Genomic DNA, 22,079 nt, shown 5'->3' on the forward strand with positions numbered 1-22,079 from the left:
CCATAGAATGGTGTACAGCAACGGTTATTAATCTCCACAAAGGAGGGGCCACAACTGACCCTGGTAACTATCGCCCCATAAGCCTGACTAGCCTGGTTTGCAAGGCTATGGAGCGTATCATCATGGAACTCATTAACAAAGACATTGGGAACCTCCAAACATTTCACCCAACCCAGTTCAGCTTTGTTAAAGGCAGATCATGCCTACTAAATCTGGTTGACTTCTTCAAGACAGTCACCAAGGCCATAGACGAGGGAAAGATAGTTCACACAGCCTACCTTGACCTCTCCAAGACTTTCGACACCATTCCCCATTCGGGTATTACAGAAAAACTCACCAGCCTGAACATGAACCCCTACGTCACGAGATGGGTTGCCAACTGGCTTACAGACAGAACTCACACTGTAAGAATAGCGGGCTCCAGGTCCGACTCTAAGCCAGTCACAAGTGGTGTCCCACAAGGCTCTGTCCTGGGACCCCTACTGTTCGGCATATACTTCTCAGAACTACAGGCAAACACAGGAGGAGTATGGCTAACCAAGTACGCCAATGACTGCAAACTGGGAGCCATAATTGACTCTCCAGCTGACATGGACTGAGACGGACACCTGGTGTCAAAGTCATGGCCTCAAGCTAAATGCCAAAAAATGCATAGTCATCCCATTTGGGAAAAACAAAACACCCACAAATTACCACATAGGTGGTAGCCCCCTTAATACAGAAGAGGTAATAAGAGATCTGGGGACCCAGGTAGATAGTAATCCCTCCTTTGACAATCATATTGCCAAAGTAGTTAGGAAATCCTTCTATGTGGCCCATCTAATTACTAAAGGGTTCGCATCTAGAAATAAAGAGGTTATAGTGCCCCTCTACTCGTCACTCATTAGACCCATCATAGAGTACAATGCCCCATTTGGGATGTACCTCACAAGACACTTCCAACAGCTAGAAAGACCACAAAAGTACCTCACCAAGAGGATTACTAACCTCAAACATATGTCCTATGCAGCCCGACTGAAAAAACTTCGGCTGTATTCAGTGGCATATCGCTTACTCAGTGGTGATCTCTGCCTGACTTACAAAGCCATGTCCAACTCAGAATTGATGGACATGCTCCACCTAAAGAAATCCAAGTCACTGCGAGCCACACGCTCTAGTAAGCTAAACTTCACCACAACGATAAATAGAACATGCTGGAGGGATAGAGTCCTGTCACAGAGACTCCCCATGCTTTGGAACAAAATTCCAAATTACATCAAGCAGAGCCCCTCATTAGTACTCTTCAAGAGAAACCTTGACGAGTGGATGGGGAACAGAAAATACACCCCTGGGATCGCTTCATTGGCTCTGCTTGACAGAGGATCAGTTAATTAATCAATGGGGTGGTGAAAGCCGACACACTCTAGCTAGGCTTATAAATGCCCTCAGCCAGATAGCCTAGTACCTACCTATGAACCTATGAACCTATGTGACAACAATCTCCCTTATTCTGCGTAAGTGTGACCTAAGGGGTAGGGTCAGTAGATGGAAGCATTTACCCACATCAAACACCATCCAGGGCTGTGTACAAGTAGCAAAACATAACATCAAGTCTCCCAAAGGCATGTGTGAAAATGTGTTGTGGTGTAATGAGACCAAGGTTCAAACTTACAGCCACTATCCCTAAAGGTACGTCTGGTGCACAAGCAACACCTCACTTCACCTGAAGACCACATGTTGAAACACGCTGGTGGCAGTGTCCTACTTTGGGGGTGATATTCATTAGCTGGGACTAGCCCTGTAGACACAGTGGAGGGAATTATGAAGAGCTCCAAATAACACTCATGTGTGGCCAAATCCATCAAGCATCTGCAAGATGGATGAGGATGGAGAGGGGTTTCAACTTTCAACATGACCATGATCTGAAGCATACATCCAATGCTACCAAAGAATGGCTACACCTGAATACAATCAAGGGTATTAATTGGTCCAGCCAGAGCCCAGACTTAACACAGATAGTAAACCCCCAGTGTGACCTCCAATGGCTGTGCACATGAGCTGGCCTTGAAATCTGACTTTGGTTGGTGGCCTTTTACAAGGAAGAATGTCCAAATAATGCCAAGTCAAGATGTGCCATGCTGATATACCCCTTCCCAGGAAGAGTGAATGCTGTAGTTCACTTAACAGGTGCTTCAACAAAGCATCGGTTTAAGAGTGTTCATGTTTATGCAACTACCATATCTAACGTATCTCATTCAGTATATTTCACAACTAACACATTTGTTTGTTTCTCAATTGGATTGCACAGGTCATATGTCACATTAAAGGTGGATAATGTTTTTGAATGCAGTATTGTGGTCTCATTTTCTATAATACACTTTCTCCTACAAGTTTACATGCTCACAAACACTTGTATACACAGTAATGCACACACAAACACACGTTTCCCTGTACTGAGATTCATAGGTTCATGTGTTCATAGTTGTGTACCAGGCTAATGGCAATGGAGCCATTACAAGCCTAGCACATGGGAGTACCCTGGCTTCATGCCACCTGACATTTTTCACTAGTATGTCTATCGACTATTGCCAGTTAAGTGATGCACAGGGTGACAATTATATTCTCCATTCATGCATCCAGATGTCTCTTGAAGAGGGCCAGTGAGGTGCTCTGATTGACATGTATGCCACATAAATTCATAACGTTACCAGTCGCTGGGTTATGGAACTGTCCTCCAGCATGTTCTGTTGATTGTGGTAATGAGGTTGTGATATCATGGTATGTGGTGCATACAGATTTGAGTTTCACTAGATATGTCATTTCTAATACAGCTGGCCAGACATGGCATTGTCCGTCAAGCAGGGATCACCTGTAAGTAGCCAAGATGCGACCGAGAACACTTGGATGTATTGGACTCTGTCCATATAGGATAGTTGTTTAAGGGCTAGGGTCCTATTTGTGAGGTACACTTGCAGACTCCCCAGTTGTTGCAGGGGTTTAGTGAGCTATATGGCAAATGGGCCATTGTACCTGATGGTTGGCCTGAGGGGAGAGTAGAAGGAGACATTGACCTCTTCATTCCTGGATAAAACACCCTTAGTTATGAGATGTGCCACATAGAAAAATTTCTGTCCACGGTGGCAATGTGGTGGTCATAAGAGAGGTCACTGTCAACCTGTGTTCCAAGGCCTTTTATAAGGACTTCTGTGTCCAGTGGACTGCCAGCAATGTGTTAATTCATGGAAACCACATTGATTCCACAGAGGATCGTGACACATTTCTTTCCAGTCAGCCTAAGGCCAGTGTTCTGACAACAGTCAGAGGGCCCAGTGGGGACTTTATGCAGGATGTCAACATGATATGGGGATGTACACACATAGCACCCACCTTGCAATTGTCTGCAAACATTGTCATCCAGGGTCCCTTCATGTTTGGCTGGATGTCAGAGGCATACATAATGAACATGAGGGGACCCAGGACCAGACCCTGTGGTAACCCACTCGTGACAGGTTGGCAGTCTGGCATGAAGTCCGCTGCCTTCACACTGTGGATTCTATACACGAGCCAGTTTGCAACCCACCTATTGACATAGGGGTTGATGCTTAGATGAGTGTGTTTGACTATGATTCCTGAGTGGGGAATGGCATCAAAGGATTAGAAGCCCCACCTATCTTGTTTTTGAGCCTGTACTGTTACATTGTTATTTTACATGGCACACAGCTTATAGGGCTGCAGAGTATCCACAGGTACCACTACAGTGGTTGACAACAGTGGGCCCTGTACAGCGGACATTTGGACGTGTACTGGGTGGGCCACACAAAAAATTTGCAAAACCCACTCCCCAATGGATATGGTTCACAACCAAACACACACACTTGCCAGGACTGAGATTCAAACCCCTACCTATCTACTTATTGCCACTACAGTGTTACGCATTTATTGCACATGACACAGAGCTTATAGGTTGAAGGGCATTCCAAGGTACTTCTAAGGTGAGGGACATCAGCAGCTCTTGTAAAGTATGGCACATAGAGATGTACTGGTTGTGGACAGCCACAAAATACTTTAACCTACAGATATACACGCACATTCCCACAAACACACACCTTTACATTTGCCAAGACTGAGATTAGAACTCCTACCTAACTAATTTGTTGCACTATAGTATTACGCAGTTATTGCAAGTGCCACAGAGCTTATAGGACTGAGGGCTGCTGCCCAAAGGGATCGTTAAAGGTGACTGATATCAGCAGGAGTGCTAAAGTAGGCCAATGGGAAGTGTACTGAGTACGAATGGCCTCAAAATCATTAACATACAAACACACACACTCACACAAACAGACACACTTTTACATTTGCCAGGACTGAGATTAGAACTCCTACCTAACTAGTTTGTTGCACTATAGTATTACACAGTTATTGCAAGCACCACACAGCTTATAGGGCTGAGGGCTGACAAAAGGTATTTCTAAGGTGAATGCCATCAGCAGATCTTGTGATATAGGGCAATGAGATGTGTACTGGGTGGGTATGGACTAAAACACACCCACACACACACACACACACACACACACACACACACACACACACACACACAAAATTATATTTGCCGGGACTGTGATTAGAATCCCTACCTATCTACTTATTTCTTCTAGAATGTTAAATATTTATCACATGCTATATTGAGCTTACAGGACTGAGGCTCATCCAAATGTACTTCTAAGATAACATACATCAGCAGATCTTCTAAATTGGGGCTATGAGATGTCTACTGGGTGGGAAAGGCCTCATAATGCAACTATCTCCATCACTGTCTGTCTCTCTCTTCCCCATGTCTCTGTCTGTGTGTGTATGCTCGACAAATTGTTGTATGTTGCCTATAGATATGTGTGTGCATCACACACAACAGATGCAGATTTACCACATATGTGCCACCTAAAGCTGGCTGTGGGTTTTCCTCACCAGTGTGTGTGTGTGTGTGTGTGTGTATGTGTGTGTGTGTGTGTGTGTGTGTGTGTGTGTGTGTGTGTGGGTGTATGTCTGTGTGTGTGTGTGTGTGTGTGTGTGTGTGTGTGTGTGTGTGTGTGTGTGTGTGTGTGTGTGTGCGCGTGGAGACAGGTTTACATATTTGTATGTGTGCAAAGACATCTGCACATTGCAGATATCTGTAGTGCAATGTGGTTTCAGAAATGGGCTTTGTTTCTCTAAGTGTAGGAGCATCCATAGTATTACCTTCTATATTGAGTGTGGGAATCCATTCCTGGGAGAGTTGTACTCCAGTCCAGGCTGTTGTGTGCTACAGCTATACCTTGCAACCTTTTTATGCAGGATATCTGTGGATAGGCTGCCAATATGGGGACACAATGGGCCAAACATCGGGGAATACTGTAGCTATGGTTCTTATTAATGTCTGTGCTGCTTGAGTAACAGGGTGTGTTTTAGCAGACATTTTCCGACATACCTAATGTGTAACACAGTTATGTATTAAATGTATCAAGTACTGACAGATATCATTGGTTCATCACAGTTATTTACCAGGGAGATACAAGAGGGATGATGCACAGACTAATATTATGAGGCAAAGGCTAGACAATCTGGCCATTGTGGTGGTGTGGCTACAGCCAATTGACTGCTGGAGCTGTGTAAATGGTCCAGCACCAATGTGGTATGCTGACTGGGGCTCTCCTAGTTGTGCATTTCTCATCTTACCTGACAGGTCATAAACTGGTGTGGGCACACCTCGCAACCGTTCAGATTCTACCAGGTTATCCTGACCCATGCCTCATATATCTGGTCAGTTTCCTTTCACATTGTGGTTTACAAGCAGGTTTGTTGCATTCCACTCGGGGTTGCAGTCAGAGGGAATTATGACCGGACATTGGAGTTTCAGACTTCACACCCTCCATGACATCCATGACATCCATGCTTCTACACCCCCTCTGTTATTCCGTCCTCTTGCTAACATTATGAGAGCAATGTCTCAGAAGTATCCCTATAGTTGGGCCTTTATCCTGGCAATACTTATGGCTTTGTCAGTATGGGGGGCATACCTGATAACTTTACACATTTTCAGTGACTGTGCTGGTATTTCACTTACTTTTTGATTCCATTTAGTATAGTATTGTGCCCTATCTTGCAGAATACCAACATATCAGTAGAGAACACAGGTTTGATTGTAATGGCATACATTTCAATTTCAGACTTCTTACCCTTCAGAACCATACTGCATCTGCAAGACCTGTTTTACTATGGTTGTGTAGGTCTGTAGGGGGGGAGGTGTTCATTGTTGCCAGTATTTGGAGGCCTTTGCCAGACCTTTCTTTATGGTCATCTACACTTGTCCTGCTGGGTGAAGCTGGGGGTGGGTATGGAAACCCACATTGACATCCATGTGTGTGACCTATGGACACCCAGTTAGTTGTCCCCCCACATGTACTGCAATGGGAGTTGTCACCTTGAGTACTATTGCCTAGTATGGTGACACCAGTATTTGTCATGGATTTCCTGCTGTCCCACATAGCTGTCAGCTGTCTGCTGCTATCCCATTCAGCCACCAAATTCCCTTGCTAGCTTGCATCACTGCCACAGATATAACTATCAGAGCATACTACTCCATTCATTCATTGTTAGGACAACTGAATTTCCTTGTGCTTGAGGCAGTTGTGAGGACGGTGCTTGAGGGCTGACTATGTCGGATGCAAGCAGTACACTGCCTATACATGGTACGGCACAGGTAGTGTCATGTTTGGCATTCCTTTTACTATACATGCAAGTCAGAGAGAGGTATCAGTCCTTGGGTCTCTACAGTGTCAGTGTGTGTGCTATGCGTTGCCTCTTTGCTAAGGCATGGGCATAGTGGGCACACCTCCATCTGCCTACAGGGGCAGGCTCAGGGCTTTCCTCCTCCGAGTCCCTCTGTGCCTGTGGTGACCTTGGCAGTGGTTGGGGGCTGTGTGGCCCTTCCTCATGCTGTTCCTGCTGCAGCTGTTTCCACAGGATCATATTGTGTAGCATGGCACATACTATGAACATGTTTGCCCTAGTCTACTTTAAAACACTGACACGCCAAAACACCGATGAGGAGAACACACGAGATCGGAAGATCAACAACTGAGATGACCGACAGTTTAAAAGCCCGATGCTAAGAACACCGACATGTTAAGGTAAGTGTGCAATAGTGACAGACTTTAGGGTTAGGGGCTGGTTAAGTGAGTTAGGGTTAGGGGGCGGGTAAGGTAAGCGTGCAATAGTAATCAAACAAAACACTAAACTGAAAAAAAAAAAAAAAAATGAAGTGGCAAAACACGGACCAAGCCAAAAAAATTTAATATAAACGTTAGCGCTTTCATGCACCACACCTTAGTGCACTTCTTCAGACAAAACAGCATCAAAAAAAAAAAACCTCTTCATTTTTTTTTTTTTTTTTTTTTTAAGTGTGCGATAGTGACAGACTTTAGGGTTAGGGGCTGGTTAAGTGAGTTAGGGTTAGAGCGCGGGTTAGGTGAGTGTGCGATAGTGATGGACCTTAGGGTTAGGGTTTGGGTTAGGGTTAGTGCATAGATAGTTGTGTATGTAAGGTTTAGTGTAGGTTTGTAAGGTTTTTGGTGTGCCTGTGTTGTGTGTGTGTTTTTCGTAAAAGGTATTTGTTTTGTTTTGTTGATTGTCGGGATTGTGATTTGTCAGGCATGTGAAGTTTTGTGCTTTTGAACTTTCGATCTTCCGGTCTTGGTGTTCTCATCGTCGGTGTTTTGGCATGTCGGTGTTCAAAACTAGACCCGTGTGCACATGTCGCTGGAGAGTACAGCAAGGCTCCACTGGATATATTAAGGCAGTGGAACCATGACTTGAGCATCCCAAATACATGCTCTATAATGATCCTGGTTTGTATGTGTGCCTCATTATGGCATTCTTGTGTGGGTGTGTGTGCATTTCTGATGGATGTCATCATCCACTGCTCCAAAACATAGCCAGCATCCTGGACCAGATGGCCATATGGGATGTCCCCCCTGGCAAATCCCAGATACAGCTGTGAGGTATGCCAGATGTGGGAGTCATGATAGCTTCCAGGGCTGCCAGCACACACATTCATGATTATGCCCTGGGCATTGCAGATGACCTGGCCGTTGATGGAGGGGAAGCCCTTGCGGTTTATGTAGACCCTACCCTGCTCACCAGGTGGTGCTTTGATGTGGATGTGCATGCAGTCTATAGCATCCAGTACCTCAGGGTATTCTGCACATATTGCTGGTCAACTCTTCACGGGTGCTGGGGAACTTAATTTCTTCACCGGCATGTAGTAGCATGGCATCCAGGAACTGGTGGAGTACCCTGGATGCTGATGCCTGTGAAACCCCCATAATATCCCCAGTTGGTCTTTGGAAAGTACCTGTAGTGAATATTCTTAAGGCTACACATACCTTGGTATCCACTGGGATGGGTTCCTCTCTGTTGGCTCTGGGTCTGAGGCGAGGCCGGCACAACTCAATGATTTGCTGCAGAATGTCCCTGTCCACCCGGTAGCACTCTATCTCCAGCTCATGTAGTCCCTGGTAGGTTACCCTGGGTCTGTACACTCTTCTCCTCCTCCTCGGTCTGGGATGGTTGTCAGCATTATCCTCCTCACCACCCTCAGCCTTTAGCATATACTGATGGATCAAAGCGACAGCAGCCCTAACATTTTTTTTCGTTTTTTGTCAGTTTAAAATTCCCCCGAATTTGTACACCAGTGGTGTAGTTAGTGGGGAAAAAACAGACTGAAAGGTGTTTGCATAGTTTATAGTAGTGTGAAACTTTTAAGCAGAACTGGCCCTCCCCTGGACACAAACAAGCTCTTCATTTCATGGAATAAGTCAATACAGCTCAGATACACCCTTTCCTTAGCTGTGCTTAGCTAAGGGCAACACGGGCTGCTAAGCTCCAATGAGCTTACACCAAGCATAAGACACTCCCTTTTGATGTCATCTACTCCTCTTGCTTACATGATCGTGTTAGAGCACATACACAATTAGGTGCAGTTGGACACTTAGAAGAATTTTGTGATTCAGTACAAATCCCCTCATTTGCATACCCCGCTGCCTTACACCGTAGTTACTGCACTACCACAGAGCCTTTCCCCTTAGCAACCACTGTTCCCTGGTATTGTTTTGATTCTGCATGCCATTTACTATAATGGCAAAATGCAAATTTCACTTAAAATTGCATTTTTTTTTATTTATGGCACAATCCCGTTTGCGTGCCGCTGACCTATGCTTAAACAGCTGAGATCGCCAAAAAAAAAAAAAACCTTTTATTTTTATAAAATTAAGCTATTTTCCATGCCAATGGCCATATATTTGGCCACTGGCATGCCTAATAAGTATAATACATGCTTTTTTGGGAGCTGTTGTGCCTCTGTTTTGATATTTGCAGAAATGTATTCGGCTAAGAGACGAATACATTTCTGCAAATAACACTGTTCTTGCACGGATACCTGCCTACTTGCTGAATCACTAATTCACCTCATTTGCATGGTTTTCACCAGCAAATGAGGTAATTAGCATTAGGCAGTGGTGTCCATGCAGGAACAGTGTTGGAGCGCTCGTGCATGTCCTGAGGTTTGTTTACTCGATCGCTCAGATGCCATGTTCCATGCAGTAATGCTTACACTATTCGGACACTCGGTGTAAGCATTACTGAATCCCAGGGAATGATGAATCCTAATTTGTTAGCCACAAAAAGTTGATTAAATTTCATTTTTTAAATCTACCACAAGGTGAGTACTTTCTCTTTTCTCTTTCTCCCTGTGTAGGTTGTTTTTCCAAGGCTGTCATTATTCTTCTCTGATTACGCTAATATTTTAAATGTCAAGAGTATAAACATAAATTAATGGCTCCGCAGAAATTAATAAGAGTGACATCAGGGATTAAATGATTAGAATTTAGTGTTATTTTAAGGGAAATATTGTGGTTATGATATTCCCCACAGAAAAGGTAGACTTAACATTAGTTAACAGAAATTTAACTACTTGTTTGCAGCAATGCTCTATAACATGAAATACTAAAACCTAGACTTATACTTTTGAAAGCCCAGAAGAAAGGTTTATGTTTTCTCTTTTTTTTAGATATTAAGAATAATTGCTGATAATTTTGTTTAAAATATCTCCATTATATGCATGATAAGTAAAATAAAATAATGGTTTGAAGCATCTATTACCATAATAAAAGTAAAGAATTAGAGGCTGGCATAATAGTTAAGGTGTTTAGCTCAGAGACAAGAGGTACAGGGTTTGATCCTCACTAAGGGAAACTGGCTAGGCTTAAAATTTTCCACAAAGCCAACAAGCCTATTACTTGACTAATGAATTATTGAAATAGGAAATTGATTTCTTTTAGTTCATGGTAAACTATTTTGGCTTAGTCATGACTTTTGAGAAATATTTGTAATAATACATGTTTTATACTGTGTCATTTGTAAAGTAAACAACATTAACGAGGTCTTGAAGCCGATGTATTAGTGGTGGATGTCCACCATTAAAAGCCAGCTACAGAAGAAAAGCATTAGAATGGGAATGAAAGCTGGACATGGATGTACAAAGAGAAACATCACAGAATAAAACAAAGAAATTCAGAACACTTAAAGAAGATGAGGGCTATTAGGGAATTAAAGTATATGGCAGAGCAGTAAATGAGGAAAACTGGAATGAGTGATTTGGTATAGTAAGTAGCAGTATTAGAGTAGATATGTTGGTGGGAAGTTGGTATTTTATTGCTGACTGATATTATGGAAAGATGAAGGAATTTAAAGTAAGCTGTAGTTTGTTTCTTTTTCATTGCATACCAATCCCTTTATATATATTCGCCCTGCATATAAAGGAGGTGCGATTGTGATACTAGGTATATCTATGTACTTGAACAAGATGGAAGTTATGCTCAGTGATGAACAGACTTACACAAGATTGACTAAAAAAGATGTCGATTTAATTGTTAAATGTGTGCATGATTATGTATACGATTTGTTCATGACTAGAATAATTTCATATGACTTGTATCAGTTTCTATTGGTGGAGGAACCTATGATTCCTAGCATACACGATTGCTTAAAATTCATAAAGATTTGAGTACCCCCCCCCCATGTGCCCCATTGTTTCGGGGCATGGATGGGTGACTGAGCTACTGTCTATTTTTATTGAACATGAGTTAAACCCTTTAGTAGAGAAAGCCCCAGCTGTGCTTAAAGATACTGAAGAACTTTTACAAACTCTTGGGGACTTTGTTGAAGGACTTGGTTCAGTCATGAATATGTATTTGGTTACTCTTGATGTTAATATGCTTTTTACAGTTATTCCGAATGAATATGGTATTGAGTCTGTTAGTTTTTTAAGAAGTTATAGTGACAATAATAATGAGGGTGGCCATGGTGGTGCAGTGGTTAGTGTTGCCACCACACAGCAAGAGGTTCTCCATTTGATTCTCGGGTGGGGTGTCTTCTTTGCAGAGTCTGCACGTCCTCCCAGTGGTCACGTGGGTTTCCTCCCAAAGACATGCTGTAGGTAGATTGGACATTCTTAATTGGCCCTAGGTGTGAGTGCATGCATGTGCGTGCCTTCGGTGGAAGGTTGGGCGCCGGGCTGGCAACTCGACACTGTAAAACTCCACTTCCATCATGAGCAGACAGGTGATCTGCTGTGGCAACCCCTAACCAGGAAAAGCCGAAAGAAGAAAAAGAAGAAGTGACGATAATAATGAAAACATTGTCTTATTTGTCTTTTACTGGATCTTATTCTTGGCTACAATGTTTTTACATTCAATCAATGGGAACGCCCTGCGTTAACAGTTATGCCAATTTGGTTATGGCAAACTGGGAAACTACCTATGTATTGCGTAATCGCAAACATTCAACATATTTAGAATTTTATAAACATTTTGTAGATGATGTTTTTATTTTATGGGATGGCACAATAGAAATGCTAAGTTAATTTATTAAATATATGGTGGGATGTACCACTTGCTTTAGATTTAGCATGAAATATTCAGCATGTACCATTAATTTCTTAGATGTATGTGTATCTATAGGTCAAGCTGGAAAAATCAGTGCACGTCTTTTAAGGAAAGATTGCAGAAGAAATCATTTTCTACCTTGCTCCAGTATGCATCCTCCTCACATCTACAGGAATGTTTTCAAAGGTCAGTTTCTAGGGATGTCTAGGCTTCATACTGATCAAGATGATTTTTCTTGCATGCTGATGAACAATTGAGCTAGGATTTTTGTTGAAAGAGAATATAGTTATAATGAAATACAACAATGTTCATCTTTAGTTGGTGAGATGAGATCAGATGATGGGAGACCATATTTTTTTAGAGGGAAGCAGACCTCTACCAGGAAGCAAGATTCCAGGAAGATGAGCAGATTAGTTCTCACCTACAGTGGTGATGTAGGGGTAGTCTTCAGCATAGTCAAAAAGAATTGGCCAATATTATTGTCCAGTGACAATATTAGATCAGTAGTAGGTGATAAGCCCAGTTTTGCTTTAAGAATAATTGTTCTTTAAAGAGACAACTTTATTATGGGCCAAAAAAGGAATTAAAAAAATCTTTGGGCATTTTTGGTACATTTCCATGATGTAACTGCAAAGCTTGCAGGTATATTAATAAATTTAATTTATTTCAACATCCTATATCTGGTGCCCCCCCCCCCCCGCAGTTCGAGTGGCGTTCCAAAAGACATGCGTGAATGGGCGTGCCTTCGATGAAGGTTGGGCATTGAGCTGGCAACTCAGCACAGTGAAAATCTACTGCCAATCATTAGCAGACTGGAGTTCCACTGTGGCGACCCCTAAAGCCGAAAGACAAACAACAACATCCTATATCTGGTGTTAGTTATAGCTGCAAGGTATACGTGGATTGTAAAACCAAAAATTTAGTTATTTCGCAACCTGTAAATTATGTACATCATTTTATGTGGGAAAGACTACCAGGTTACTTAATGAACGTATTTTACAACACATGGGCGATATTAGGTTGAAAAATCCATCTAATGCTTTGTTCAAACATATTGAAGGAAATTCAGAACATTCCTTTGTTTTTATGGCTCTTCAGATGATTGAACCATATGCTAGGGGAGGGGATCTAAAGAATGGGACTAAATTGGATGAATCAAAATGGATTGCAACATTACAGGAAGATAAGTTTCCAGTCTTAATGGGGTAATGCCTTTAAGACCAGCCTTACGAACGTTGTATCACCGATTTTAATATTGTTTAATTTATCCTGTTTTTTGATTTGTTCATATTGCTTTAAATAGATTGATTTTAGAGTAGTTTGTAGATCTGATGAAGCACTTGTTGTGAAAGTGCTTATCCCTTGTTTATTTCTTGTTTTATTATGTTATGTTAAGTTATTAAAGTTATATGTTTTTAGCCATGGTTGCCAGATCTGTTTTTGTACATTTGTTTCTTCGGTGCAGAGACTGGCTTTTAGCTGCAGTTGCTATTTTTGTGTTGTTGTTGTTATTCTTGCTATTTTTGCATTGTACATAGGGCATTAAGAGACAATACATCTGGGAATGTTTGGTGCTATCAGAAAGTAGTAGAGAATCATCAGACAAACATGTAGGAGATTCTTTTTTTATCAAATATTTTTTATTGAAGTAAGAAAATGATAATTTTAACAATAATATGAACATCATGGATACAATTTTTGAACACAAAAGAAAAATGAAAAAGGCACACTACAACTATATACACTATTTAGAGAGGCCCAAAATTGATAAAATTATAAAGCAATAGCAAAATGTTTGCATAGTAAACATCAGATAATTCAGAAAGGGTTGTAGTCTTTGGGTTATAGTCTTTACAAAAAGTTTCAGTGAGAAAAGAAACCTTTCTCCAAGGATTATTAACAAAATTTCTTGGATTTATTCTCACTTCTTCCGTTTTGGTTTCTCTGGAAATAACTTCTTCAAGGAGGGTCAGAAAATCTTCCATAGTTGGAGAGGTGGTGGACTTCCATTTTCTTGTTATACACTTTCTACCAATCACTAGTATTGTCCATAACAGGTATGAGTTGGTATTGCTCATTACACAACCTTCATTTACATTAAAGAATATCATTGATTTACTTAGAGAAAAATGATCTGAAAATAATGTTTTAAAGAAAACTTCAATATTACCCCAAAACTGTTTCAAAAAGGCACATTCATAAAAAATGTGGAACCAATCTGCTTTACATGGGGAACAACATCTCCAAAAATAATGTTATCAGTTTTATTAAATTCTGCAACCCTCTCAGGAGTTAAAAATACTCTATGCAGGAACTTCCACATAAAAAATAATCCAGTACTGTTCCCAGGATGAAATATATGGAAGATTCTACAGGAATGAAAACTTTTAGTTATGTACTCACCATAACTTCAGATGTTTGGGATCCATCTCGCCTACATTCTGAATGATGGGTTCGGAGCCGATACCTCGGCTCCGACTCGGCACGCTTATGCTATAGAGCGAGGCCTCTTATTGGCTGAGCTTTCTTTATCCCAGGATGCACCACCACTAATCCCCCAGATCTTGTTTGTCCGCATTCATGCACACATGCACAGCTTGTTTATATAACATTGTTAGATGTTTCAAGATGAAACAACAGGATTCGGACCTTCTGATATCCTCTGATCTCCAAGGAAGGGGGAAGGAGGGTGGGTTATTAGAATGTGCGAGATGGATCCCAAACATCTGAAGTTATGGTGAGTACATAACTAAAAGATGTTATGTGATCCGATCTCGCCTACATTCTGAATGATGGGACAGCGTCCCTAGCACCTAAATCCCGGGTGGCTCATTGGAAAACACTCCTGAGCACTGTGGAACCAAATGAAGCTCGTCCTCTAGATGCCACATCTAATTTGTAGTGAGAAATGAAAGTATGCGGGGAAGACCATGTAGCCGCAGCACAAATGTCACCAATAGCAAGCTTAGAATGAAATGCTACCGAAGTAGCCATAGCCCTTGTAGAATGAGCCTTGACAGAGGTGGAAAGCTCCTCGTTAGAAAAAATATAAGCTTGAGTAATACAGTCCTTGATCCATTTGGCAATAGTGACCTTTGTGACTGCGTTGCCCAATTTGTTTTCTGCAAAGGACACAAACAACTGATCTGTATTCCTTGACTGTTTGGTCCTATCCAAATAAAAACGTAACTGCCTATGGACATCTAGTGTGTGGAAAATAAATTCCGCTTCATTGGAGTATTTTGGGAAAAACACTGGGAGCTCTAATGACTGTTGTAAGCATAAAGTAGAGCAGACTTTAGGAACAAAAGAAGGATTCGGTCTGAGGGAAACTCTGTCTGGATGAAAAACCAAGTACGGAGGTTTTACTGACAAAGCTTGAAGTTCTGAAACCCTTCTGGCTGAAGTAATTGCCACTAGGAAAGCTGTCTTCCATGATAGAAACTTTAAATCACAGGTAGCTGCCGGTTCAAAGGGGGAAGAAGTCAAGGCACGTAATACTATATCCAGATCCCATGGAGGTGCAGGATGAGAAACTGGAGGTCTTAATAGAGCAGCACCTTTCAAGAAGGTCTTACACAACCTGTTGCTCATTAAAGGTGGGTCTATGGATTCATGAAAGTTAGAAATTGCTGCCAATTGTACTTTGACGGTAGAAACAGAAGAGCCTTGGTTGAAAAGAGAGGTTAGGAACTTGAGTACTTCTGCTACGGGAGTTGAAATGGGGTCCAGGCCCCGGAGTTGAGCCCATATAGCAAATCTTTTCCATTTGCTAGAATAAAGTTTCTTCGTAGTGGAATTGTGGGCTGAAGACAATATGCGCACTACCTCTGGGTCTAGTGCATGTCTCCTGACTATGGTTGGAAGAGGAGGAGCCAGGCTGTCAATCTTAATGTGTGTAGGGACTGGTGTAGTAGTCCCGACTGATGAGTCAGTAGGTCTGGGATCTGGTCCAGGAACCATGGACCTTCCAGAGCATGTTTCCGAAGATAGGGAAACCAGACTTGACGAGGCCAGTAAGGAGCAATTAAGATCATCTTGCTCCCTAAGAGAGAAGCCTTCTGAATCACCTTGAGTAGTAGCGGAACTGGAGGGAAGGCATAAAGCAGGCCGGTGGGCCAAGGATGGACTAACGCGTCCATAGGGCTCTTCCCCGGAGCCGGGGATAGGGAGAAAAATCCTTGCACTTCGCATTCAGAGGAGTCACGAAGAGGTCGCAACAAGGAACTCCCCATTCGCTGAAAATCTGTCTTGTAATAGTTATGTTCAGAGACCACTCGTGAGGAGAGAGAATGGTCCTGCTCAACCTGTCGGCTACGACATTGGATTTGCCCGGTATGTGAGTTGCCACTAGGAAGCGATTGGTTGAGATTGCCCATTCCCAGACCCTCATCGCTTCTCTGCAAAGAGGATAGGATCTGGTCCCTCCCTGCTTGTTCAGGTACCAGACAACTGACATGTTGTCCGTGTGAACAGCAATTACGCCCTGAGGGAGGTAACAGTGAAGGCCTTGAAGAGACAGGAGTACTGCTCTCATCTCTAGGATGTTGATGTGGAGAGAGAGGTCTCTTCCGGATGCCATTTGCCCTGGACTGACCTGCCCAGTGATCCAAATTGGAAGACACTAGCCACCAGCGAAGGTCTCGTCTGCAAGATTCTGTGATCCATATTAGATGATTGAGAGGGAGTTCCTGAAAGGACCATTGAGTTGAGAGAAGCCACTGGAGGATTCTCATGTGTAACCTTGCCAAGGGAACTAGCAGAATTGTGGCAGACATCGATCCCAATAGTTGCAAGACCATTCTGGCTGGGGCTTTGGACTTGGGGAGTAGGGCTCGAACCTGACTTTGTATGATCTGAATTATGTCTGCAGGTAGATAGACCCGCATCTGGTTTGAATCTATCTCTGCCCCTATGAATTTTATCCTTTGAGATGGCCGTAACACAGACTTTGGCCAATTGAAGGTGATTCCTAGGGAATTGCCCAGTGATGTTGTGGCCTGCAGGCTCTGTAGAAGTAGATGCTTTGAGGTGGCAGTTAGAAGCCAGTCGTCTAGGTATGGAAACACCTGGAATCCTAGACTCCTCAAGTGAGCAGTCACTACTGCCAAGCATTTGGTGAACACCCTGGGGCTGTGGTGAGACCAAAGGGCAGCGCCGAAACTGAAAATGACTGCTTCCTAGGCTGAAGCGCAAGTGTCTCCTGGACGTTTGATGTATTTTGATATGGTAATACGCGTCCTTGAGGTCTATGGAGCACATCCAAACACCTTTCTCCAACAACGGGAGAATGGTTTGTAAAGTGACCATTCGAACTTGGACTTCTTGACTGAACGGTTTAGGTTGCTTAGGTCCAAAATGGGCCTCAAGTCCCCGGTCTTTTGGCACTAAAAGAATCTTGAGTAAGTCCCTAATCCGATCTGGTCTGCGGGGACCGGTTGGATAGCTCCTTTTTGCAGCAGTTTTGAAATTTCTATGGCTGCGGTATCCCGTTGACTGGGTGGCGGGTCCGGGATTCTTTTGGACTGAGGGGGGGGATAACAGAATGGGATGGTGTAACCTCCGGCGATAATTCGAAGCACCCATCGGTCCTGAGTGATCCTTTCCCAGGCCTTTAGGTGCTTCGAAAAATGACCCCTGACTGGCTCCGGAGCAGCACAGCCGGGCAATCCCTCAGGGACTATGAAAAGTTGAGGAGCCACGAAAGGACTCGCGGTCTCCAGTGTTGCGGGGGCCTCTGCCGCCTCTGGGACGGCGTCTTCCTGATGAATTTCCCCCTCCTCTGCCTCTGGAGGGGGAACCTTCCTGCTGAGAGGAGTAAGACTTCTGCGATCTCCGGAACCACATTTTCCCTCCTCTTTTAGCCTTGGAATAAGGCCGAAAGGGAGTGGAAAATCGTGCCCCTACGGCAGTCAGAGTCTTACCCTCCTGTTCACAGTGGGTAAGTGTGTCTTTCACCTTGGGCCCAAACAGGGAGGACCCATCAAATGGGGCGTCGGCGAATGAAGACTTGAAGGCCTCCGCAAAATGACACAGGCAAAGCCAGGCTTGCCTCCGTAGCGCAATGCCTGTACCTGCCACTCTACTCTCCCCCTCGGCCGCATACGAGATGAGCCTCATGGACGAGTTCGAGATGGATGACATCGTAGCCAGCTGAGATCCAACCGTCTGGGCCAGCTCCTCAGGCAGGTTACCTAAGAGGGTATCGGATAGCTCCTTAATCAGATCCCTCTGGAATCTCGTAAAGTGTGTTAGGTACTTCAGAGACCTCAAAGTAAAGGCCGCTGAACTAAGGGTGCGCTTGCTGTACCGATCCATGCTCCTAGACTCCTTATTAGGAGGATGGATGGACGTAGAAGCCTCTGCTACATCCTGCTGTGTAGCAGATGCCACCACCATAGCATCCACAGCCACACCTTTCATGAGGAACTCTCTATCTGGGGGTGCTGAAAGAAATTTGTTTGGACGAGCGGGCACCGGTTCCACAGAGTCCGGGTGTTCCCACGCCCTTCGACAGATCAAATCCAAGAGCTCGTCGAAGGGCGGAGACACCCAGGAGGTGGAGGGCTGAGCCCCGAAGGCCTTCAGGAACACCGACTCATCAGCAGAGGAAGGTTTGGACTGCCAGCCGCCTTGTTGTTTTAGGGCTTCAAGGATGTCTGCAAAGGAGACATCATCCGAGAACGACTTGGGGGACCCCTCTGCATCATCGAGATCGGTGTCAGATGTCAAAGACTCGTCAGGGGAGTCAACGTGCTTCCTCTTGCAAGTTTTCTTCCTGGGAGGTTCATCCAAAGAGGCTTCAGAAGGACCTCCAGGAGGGGGAGAAACCCCAGTGGGGGTAACCTGAGGCCCAGGGGCTCCGCTGTCTGCTGACAGGGGAACTGCCAACGACCCAGTCTCCAAAAGTAGGGAAGGAGCCGGGGAAACTGTGGAGGTGGCCAAAGAAGATTTGGCTAGAGCACTCCTTATAGCCCTGAAGGCGGGACCACCAGAATCCTGGGAAGGTCCCCCCTCCGTGGCCACGACAGTAGACGGTACTCCCGCCGCCGACGCACCAAGAGGAAGACTTGGGACTGAAGGCATCAATCCCGAAGCCTCTCCCCTAGGGCCGAAGGAAGAAGTCCGTGCACTGAACTCCGACCCAGGAGCCGGAGTCGGAGCAAGGGTCGGGTCTGATCCTAACACCTCCACTGGTTCCACCAACACCTGCTCCAACTGTGCCGAAGCTGTTGGAGGAGGAAGAACTGTAAGGGAGTGGACCATCGGCTCCGAAGCCAAATGGGCTGGAGCCGAAACCATCTTTTGGAACACCGGAGACTGGAAGAGTCGAAGGAGTACCCTGTCGATGTCCGAATCAGACATCCTGGAAGATCTCGATGATACCGATTGGGCCCGAACCGATTTCTCCATCGGCTCCGAAGGGCCTGGGGACCAGCTCCGAAAGGATTCCACTATTATCGGCTCCGAGGAAGCCTTCACCGAAATTACTCTCGGCTCTGATAAAGACTTCGGCTCCAAGGGGGAAGTGTCTGAGCCGATGACCCTTATCAGCTCCAATATCAGTGGAGCCGATGAGGATGACCCGCCTCTCGATGCTCCAGACCTCGGCTCCGAAACCAGAGGGGTCGAGGTAGGAGGCATCGAGGCAGACCGTTCCGACCTCGGCTCCGAAGTCTGTGGAACCGATGGAGAAGTCTGCTTGCCTTTCTTAGCCGTCGGCTCCGACTGACTGGTCGGAGCCGAAGCTTTCCTCTTCTTAGAAGAAGGAGAGGAAGATAAAGCCTCCTCGAAAGAAGGCTTGATTAATCCTCTAAGGATTAATTTGTTTTTCCTCTCCTGGAGGACTCAAGAAGAAAACACATGGCACACACTGCAGGATTCTTGGAGATGTATGGCGCCAAGACAATAGACGCACGAGGAGTGGTCGTCCGTAATGGACATTTTAAACCCACACCTCGTGCACTTCTTAAAACCGGATGGTTTATGTTCCTTAGACATAGTTGTAAAAAAACAGGAACAACAGTAAATTTTAAACAGCTTAGGATACAGGTACAACAAATTTGCCAACCAATATATAAATACTGAAAGAGAAACTTTTCCCTTTTTTTTTTTTTTTTTTTTTACAGTAAGAAAAAAAGAAAGAAAGAAAGCAAGGAGGGTCAAGACCCTCTAACTCAAATGGGTACTTGACCAACACACAACCAATAAAGCAGTTAGAACAGGGAAGGCCCCTCTGACTGAAAGGAATCTTCTCTGACAGGAAATTTCAAGTAAAAATCAATAAATCACCAAGAAACACACTCATACACAATAATAATAGCCGTTAAAACAGCTTTTGGGTTGAAAAAAAGAAAATTTCTGACAGGAAAAGATACTATTAATATAGTACTTAGCCCAGCCAATGTTGAGACCACGTCCAAGCTCTGTAAGCGGCAAACGAGATCTGGGGGATTAGTGGTGGTGCATCCTGGGATAAAGAAAGCTCAGCCAATAAGAGGCCTCACTCTATAGCATAAGCGTGCCGAGTCGGAGCCGAGGTATCGGCTCCGAACCCATCATTCAGAATGTAGGCGAGATCGGATCACATAACATCTGGTTCTCAGATATAGCAGCTGAGGCATGGAATAGACTACCAAATTATATTAAAGCAATCACTAGTTTAGATATTTTTAAGAACAGCCTGAACACATTATGGGAACAACTGTTTTGGTATATTGGCAGGCTAGAAGGGCATTATTGCCTGTGTTTGAAATATCTGTATGTATTTATGCATGTATGTAATATTTTATTATAATCTACTTGTGAATTTCTTATATGAACATATTTTTCTATCAGCAAATTTAAATACTTATAAAGATAATTCCAGCAATCTTGTACAGTAGAAGGTGGCAATGTGTGTTGCGAATCCCACGCTGTTAGTTCCCATACAATTCTACAGATATCAGCTTTATAAAATCTTCTTGGAGGAGCAACCTGAACGTTTTACCTTCTCACTGTAATAATAACTTTCAGTATTACATTTACATGATCTGAATGTCTGAGTTCAGGCTCATTACAACAGAGACACTTCAGACAACTGGAACTAATCCATACTACAGTAAGAAGTGTTCCAACCAATGCCTTGGCAAAGCACATAATGATGAATAGTGTGCAGCATAGTTTTAAATTTTGTGTTTTATCATGAGTTATACTAGGGAATAGAGGTGGTGACCTTCCTAATAAAAGAGAGATAGAGGAATATAAATGGATAAATTATTTTTGGGCTGATCACCCACCAGGAATAAATGTCACTAATAGTTTAAACCACTACTGAAAGAGAAGCATTCTTATGTGACTTAGCTTTGTTTGATGTTTTGTGTAATAGTTTTATGATTTAATCTAGTTGAATATGCACATTTGGCCTTAGCCATAGACCAACTAGGCAGTCGCCTAGCAGTGGTAGGGGCACTTTGCCAGTAATCTGGATGGTGTAGGTAGATCAAGATGGGGGCACAGGGTGGTGTTGGGGGGGCACTGTGGAGACCTTTTGCTTAGGGCATCAGTTGACCAAAGGCCAGTCCTGTGAATATGAAGAGGTTGATTTTAAAATTGTGTGTTTTTACATTATGTGATGAATTGTGTCATTTTTATTGGCTGGCATGTTCATAGCTTAATAGGTAGGTACTAGGCTATTGGCCATGGGGCCTATATATGCCTAGCCAAAAAGGTTCCCTGGCTTTCGCCACCCAAGAAAATTATTTTCCTGTGCCCCTGTCAAGCAGTGCCACAGAAGTGATCCCTGGGGAGAATTTTCTATTTCCCATCCAGTCGTCAAGATTTTTCTTAAAGAGAGCCAATGAGGAGCTTTGCTTGACATGAATGGGTAGTTTGTTCCAGAGTATGGGAAGTCTCTGGGACAGGAATCTTTCCCTCCAGCATGAACTGTTTATTGTGGTGACAAGGTTTAGGTCCCTGGAGCGTGTGGTTCGGACAGATTGGGATTTCTTTAAGTGTAGCATGTCCAACAGCTCTGTGTTTGACATAACTTTGTATGTTAGGCAGAGATCACCTCTGAATAGGCGATATGCAATGGAGTAGAGCTGGATTTTTTGAAACGGTCTGCGTATGGCATCTGTTTGAGGC

Source organism: Protopterus annectens, chromosome 1.part1, assembly GCF_019279795.1.
Source record: "Protopterus annectens isolate FY-2018-M chromosome 1.part1, PAN1.0, whole genome shotgun sequence".
NCBI classification, from domain to species: Eukaryota; Metazoa; Chordata; order Ceratodontiformes; family Protopteridae; genus Protopterus; species Protopterus annectens.